This window comes from Chrysochloris asiatica, unplaced genomic scaffold (assembly GCF_000296735.1).
Source record: "Chrysochloris asiatica unplaced genomic scaffold, ChrAsi1.0 scaffold00027, whole genome shotgun sequence".
NCBI lineage: Eukaryota > Metazoa > Chordata > Mammalia > Afrosoricida > Chrysochloridae > Chrysochloris > Chrysochloris asiatica.
Window position 1 is genome coordinate 24,625,562 of NW_006408545.1, and position 7,087 is coordinate 24,632,648.

At 39.9% G+C, this 7,087-nt stretch overlaps 1 protein-coding gene and 1 pseudogene across 1 annotated transcript in view; one reads left to right on the forward strand and one right to left on the reverse strand.

Moving 5' to 3' along the window:
- LIN28B (lin-28 homolog B (C. elegans)) overlaps positions 1-7,087 on the reverse strand; it is a 128,924-nt gene that overhangs the window by 15,649 nt on the left and 106,188 nt on the right. The window lies entirely within an intron of this gene.
- Positions 4,228-5,592, forward strand: LOC102819090 (annotated as a pseudogene).

A 7,087-nucleotide genomic window follows, 5' to 3' on the forward strand; every position in this document is an offset into this window, starting at 1 on the left:
AAGCTGACATCTTTGCTCTTCAACACTTTAAAAAGTTCTTGTGTAGCAGATTTACCTAATGCAATACATCATTTGATTTCTTGAGTGCTGCTTCCGTGAGTGTTGATAGTTGATCCAAGAAGAATGAAGTCCTTGACAATTTCAATCTTATCTCCGTTGACAAGAAAGTTATTTCTTGGTCCAGTGGTGAGGATTTTTGTTTTCTTTACATTGACATCCAATCTATACTGAAAGCTGTGCTCTTTGATTGTCATCTGTAACTACCAAATACCTAGAGAGAATGAGTTGCTGGGCCTGGGGCCTCAGAATCATAGTCTCAGGGGACACCATTGTCAATTGATATAACATAGTCCACAAAGACAGTGTTCTACATCCTACTTTGGTGAGTACAAACTGCCATCTTAAAAACTTATGGGTGGCCATCTAAGGTGCAACTATTTATCTCTCTCTGTTGGTAGAAAAGAAGAGTGATAAAAATTGAATACACTTGGAAACAATTAGTCCAACAAACTAACTGACCAAAAGAACATCAGTCTCTACCATCATGATACCTGAACTAGATGGTGCCCAGCTACCTCTACCAACTGCTCTGAATGGGATCACATAAGAAAATCCTGAATAGAGTGGGAGAAAATGTGGAACAAAACTCAAAATCATAATAAAAAGACCAGATTTACTGGTCTGATAGATACCGGTGGACTCCTGAGACTATGGCCCTTGGTCAACCTTCAGGTCTGGAAGTGAACTCACTCCCTTGACTCAGTATTCAGATTAGCAACAGAGCGGTATGCCAGGGGTAGAGGGCAACACATTAATGAAGTATGTACACCAAAGAACGAATGGTCAACCAATCAACATCAAAAAGGCAGCATTTACTTAAGGACAAAATTCAAAATTCAAAATTGGGAAAGGAGGAACTGGAAACAAGAAACAGGAAGGAGTTGGGATAAGTGATGTTACATTGTGGGGACTGTAGTCAGTGAGATGAAGTGTGTGATTTGTTGAATGCTCTGTACACCTTTACTCAAGTCACAATAAAAACTGGTTTTAAAAACAGCAGTATGTGTACAACCTTGTACTAGATGTCAATATAAATGTACGAAGAGTTAGTTGGATATCAAGTTTTATATATTTCTGTATCTTATCTCATCTGACATAATTTTCTGACTGCTTTCTGGGTTGTCAATTGTTTATTAGCTTTGGACATACTCTCTATTTAATGGCATGTTTTTGTCTCAATACCAGCTAAAAATGCACCAAGGTATCTTGAAAACTAGCTAAAGTACAGTAATAGCTCTATCCAGAAACCTTTTATCATCTTATAAAAACAGTAAGAGAAGATGGAAAATAAGGGGGACTGGTGAGTAATGAGGAAGAGATTAGAGATAGAAGATGTGTCAGCCTTACAAGAGAAGAGGACAAGGAAGGAAGTGAGACCATTAGAAACATGGGGGCAAAGGGCACCTTTGTTTTATATAAAGTCACTTCAATCAGGTGCAGTTTTAAGTCAGACATTTCTCTATTTCACTCTATTATATTTAAAAGTACTTGGAGGAAAAAAAAAAAAAGTACTTGGTACTTTTTGTAACATTTCCATGGACTATCATCATTGGGTGAGTTTTCTACCCTTTGAATCATTATCTTGAAAAGGAGCAAAATGATGAATTCTAGGTCATAAATTTAATCTTTATTTGCAATAGAAATTTTATCTCTTTTTTAGTTAACAAACATCATCCCAGACAGATCATTTGTTGTGGCTAATGGAAAAGTTGAAACAACAAAGAGAAAAGTGTATTTAAACATATAAAATGCAATCCTTCCCAATTTCCTAGGAGTAAAAGAAGTTTGTTATGAAACTGGACCCGAGAGCATATGCAGTGTGCACACTGACAGTAACGCCTGCAGAAGCCACGCTAACTGCAGAGTGTCCAAGTCAGGACATCACAAGTACTTACACAGCAATGACTAAGAGCCAGACGCATTTCTGTAGTAGCAATATTGTTGAACTATCCAAACTGCAGGGCTTTTAATTCATGGTTTTTGGAACCAATTGCAGTTTATCTACCGTGTTTGGTCACAGTGAACTCTAGGTAAAGGATTTTTTAGTAGTGCCTGATATGGCATTGTAGAATAAGCAGTGGACTAATAACCATAGGTTAGTGGTTCTAACCTAACACTTGCTTCTCAGAAACTCTATATAGGGTCGCTATGAGTCGGAACCAACTCAACAAAAACAAAGGTCAAATACAAAAGAAAGGCATTCGATATTCAACTCATCTTCAAATGGTTAAAGTTAGGTGTCTGCTTAGATAGAAGAGTCAGATTATAAGCTATAGTTTGAGGGTGTTTTGTCATTTATCTATTACAGGAACCTTGCTGAAAACATAAGCCCTCCAGGACTACTTGCTGTTCTCCAGACCATTTCAGGTGCACCAGTGTCAGAGGTGTGACATCTGCTGTGAATAAGCATCCACCAGGACTGAAGAAAAACAATTCTGTCACGGCTTGTGTGGCAACTTTTTTTTTTCTTGCTTTGGTTCTGTAAACCAGTATTCTTTTCAGTTCACAAGTCATTCTAAAGTTGTATCTTTTCCCTACGTGAACACTGGTTGTTGTTGTTTTTTTTAACTAGTAACTAGTTCACATTTTCTCACATATGCTTCCCCATTAACACCATCAAGAAGAGAAGACATAAGAAATTTCAAAAGAAAGAAAAGGATAAATAAGTATAAGGTCAAGAATCCATTTTAGTGCCATGCCTGGTGAGGAACAATTCAGGAGAAAGTTAGTTAGTTTCCAGACTTATGCTGGTTGCCTACAAGCTGGAGGAAAAGGGGGACTCGATGAAAAGATGCTATCACGGTCTTAGCCAAGTAAGTATTTACTGGGTTATTCAAAGCTCAGAAGTGACCATGACTGAGTTTGCTTAGTTGCAGGTAATAGTCTTCTATTTGAGTTTTTATGGAGATGGAGTATTAAAACACACTCTTATTGATGAATAACTGAATTAGGACTGGGTGATTATTAACACTGAATTAGCAAGAATGTACCATTTTGACAGTGTTTATGTGCAGCATAAAGTATATTTATTTAGGACCAGTTGTCTTATAGAGCATATTGCTTGGTATTAGTAAGCCCTAGAGATGAATTCATGTGTAAGAAGCAAAAGAAGATTCTGCCCATACTATCTTCTGTCTCTATAGCTACTTAGAATCACACGGAGTTAAAACTATTTTGCTGAAACCACCAAGGAAAAGCTTCTAATAATCAATAAGTTTGATCTCCTATTCCAGCAGCTCCAGACACTGCTGAGGAAAATGATGAGGCACAGATGAGAACTAAATGACCTCTGTCCACTTCCCTCTCTAGTCCAATTGGTCTTCCTGTGACTGACAATAGATTGCCCTTTCCCAAGAATCAGCAGTTCTTAAATTGTTCACCATGTAGGTAGGTAGGTGAAAATTGAATGAGGAAAATTGCTACTATGTTCAGATAACCTCTGCGAACTATGATATTATCTCCTCTCTGTGTAGGTCTGATCTTGAAAATTAGAGCTTACAGTAAAGTCATGTGAGGTATTCTTGGCCTCGTGGCTACCTCTTTTTTCTCCATACTGGCTGAGGCTGCCCTTCGTGTCATCTAACTTTCTATGTGATACAGCTTGATAGTCCAGCTCCTAAGCCATCCCTAGAGATCTTTTCTGTGATCATGCAGAAAGCCTGTCTCCTTATTTGAACATTTAAAAGCTGTGACCCTGTGAACACATGACCACTAATAAAAAAGGAGATCTGTCAAGCTAATGGAAGTAAAACTGAAAGCAAATATGAAAAGAACAGATAAGTCCCTGGATGAAGTCAAAATTGTTTACATATGTTCAAATATTCTTAATAAGTAAGTGATAACCAGTAGGGCTAGAGCCTACAAATTAACCAATACATTTGTACATATATCACAAGCCAAAAAGGGCTTTGTTACGGAGATATCCCTTAAGTGTTTGAACAATGGGGTTTCCAGCTCCTTTGGTCATTCTCTGGAATTGAATGATAAAAGCTTATATAAAAAATTTTATTCATCCTCTTTGTGAGACAGAAAAAGAAAAGGCGAAGTTATTTTTCTGTTTTTGTAACAACAACAAATCTTGAAAAACAACTTGGCAAGTACAGGTAAAAGAAAAACTTGTCGGAGGGAGATTGGGCTTGGCTGTGGCATGGCTACCTGGGAGTCAGAATGTCATACCCAGGCTATCCCCCAACAGGCTACCCACCGTTGCCAGGATATCCTCCTGCAGATCAGGAGTCATCATTTCCTCCTCTGGGTAAGTATCCTTATCCTAGTGGCTTTCCTCCTATGGGAGGAGGTGCTTACCCACCAGCACCAAGTGGTGGCTACCCAGGAGCTGGAGGCTACCCTGCCCCTGGAGGTTATCCCGGTGCCCCCCAGCTAGGAAGAGCCCCATCCTATCCTGGAGTTCCACCAGGTGCAGCAGGCTTTCCTGGTTATCCACAGCCGCCATCACAATCTTACGGTGGTAGCCCGGCACAAGTTCCAATGCCAGGTGGCTTTCCTGAAGGACAGATGCCCTCTCAGTATCCCGGAGGTCAAGTTCCTTTCCCTAACCAGCCTGCTGCAATGACTCAGGGATATCAAGGAACAATCCGACCTGCTTCCAACTTTGATGCCTTGAAAGATGCAGAAATTATCTGAAGAGCAATGAAGCGTTTTGGAACAGATGAGCAGGCAATCGTGGATGTTGTGGCCAACCATTCCAACGATCAAAGGCAAAAAATTAAAGCAGCTTTTAAGACCATGTATGGCAATAATTTAATCAAAGACCTCAAATCAGAGTTAAGTGGAAATATGGAAGAACTGAGCCTTGCCTTGTTCATGCCATCCACGTATTCTGATGCCTGGAGCTTATGGAATGCAATAAAGGGAGCAGGAACTCAGGAATGGGTATTGATTGAGATTTTGTGCACAAGAACAAATCAGGAAATCTGAGAAATTGTCAGATGTTATGGATCAGAATTTGGACGAGACCTTGAACAGGACATCAGGTCGGATACCTCAGGACATTTTGAACGTTTACTTGTTTTCATGTGCCAGGGAAACTGTGATGAGAACCAGAATGTATACCATCAGATGGCTCAGGAAGATGCTCAGCTTCTCTTTCAGGCTGGGGAAGGGAGACTAGGGACAGATGAATCCTGCTTTAACATGGTTCTTGCCACTAGAATCTTTCCTCAGCTGAAAGCTACCATGGAGGCTGATTCCAGGATGGCTAATCGAGATTTGGTCAGTAGTGTTTGCCGGGAATTTTCTGGAAACGTCGAAAGTGGTTTGAAGGCCATCTTGCAGTGTGTCCTGAGCCGCCCTGCCTTCTTTGCTGAGAGGCTTTACTCCTCGATGAAAGGTGCTGGTACAGATGACTCTACCCTGGTTATGGTTAGGATCGTGGTCACTCAAAGTGAGACTGACCTTGTACAAATAAAACAGATGTTCAGTCAGCTGTATCAGAAGACCCTGGACACAACGATTGCAAGTGACACTAGGGGAGACTACCGGAAGCTGCTTCTGGCCATTGTGGGCCAGTAGGAGAGATTGTTGTAAGAATGGATTTTCTATCCAGAGCTTAGCCTTCAAAACAGTGACTGGCTGCATGTAACTATATCAACCGTTACCTAACCAAAAGCTTTTTACTGAGGACTGTGTCAGGGTAATGTGCTGGATTCGCACATGTTGTTATTGCCTTAATTCTGACATTTTTTTCTCCATATACAGTCAGTGTAAAGCCATATCACAATGCTGTAGTAATAATGCATTGTTTGTAAAGCATAACTCTCACTGCTTTTATTCTAATTAAGGTATCAAATTGAATAAAAATCACAAGCATCTCTAAAAAGAAAAGAAAAACTTGTCTGGAGAGTACTATCTCTTTACTTCGAATACATACACAGATTTCAGTAAACTGGTAGCGTAGTGGTTACGAATCGGGCTTCTAACCTCAAAGTCGGCAGTTCAAAACTACCAGCTGTTTCGCGGGAGAAAGATGAGGCTTTCTACTCCTGTAAAGATTTACAGCCTTGGAAACCCTGTACAGGGTCACTAGGAGTCGGAACCTACTCCACGGTACTTAACGACGACAACAACAACAAATACACATTTAAGGAGCCCAGGTGGCACTGTGGGTTAGGTGTTGGGCTGTTAATCACTATCAGTGGTTCAAACCCATCAGCTGCTCCGGAGAAGAAAGATGAGGCTGTTTGCTCCAGGAAAGATGTACAGTCTCAAAAACTTATATAAGATCACTATGAGTCAGAATCTACTTGATGGCAGTGTTAGTTTGTTTTGAATTAGCATTTTAAAACATGGTATCTACAAATAGCAAAGTGCACTCTGTCACACTGAATGTAGAGTTCTCTTTACAGTTTTATTTCTGTAATATGATTAAATTTAAAATATGTGTAGGGAAAAAATTTGGTTTCAATGGAAATCTGCATTTCCTAGATCCAGAGCACACACTATAGGTTATTTTATTTTAATTGTATTGAAGCTATTTTACAACTATTGAAATTATCAATAATAAATGATAGCAATAGAAAGTTATCCTTGTCTACAGAAAGACAAATTCTGCACTGTCAAACAGAGGTTCAACTGACTTCTCTTCCTACAGTGTAAGAAGCTAATTTTGCCTTCATCTGCACATTTATTTCAATACTCTTAATCTACAATTAGGAGTCCTGGTTGGTGCTGCGGGCTAATGCACTAGACTGTAAAGTCGGTTTGAATCGCAAGGACGGCGATTCAAACTCACTAGTCGCTCCTCGGAAATCCTACACAGGGTCATTATGGGTCGGAACCAACTTGACGGCACTTAACAACAACAACCTACAACTGGACACTTGGTGGTGCTGTAGGATAAGCAGTGGATTGTGAACTACAAGGTCCACAGTTCAAATCAACCAGGTGCTACTCATAAACCCTATGTAAGGTCGTTAAGAGTTGGAACTGACTCAAAGGCATTTAACAACAACAATCTACATATGTTATCTGACCTAAGAACCAGTCAGAATATTTACTTGGGTTCCTC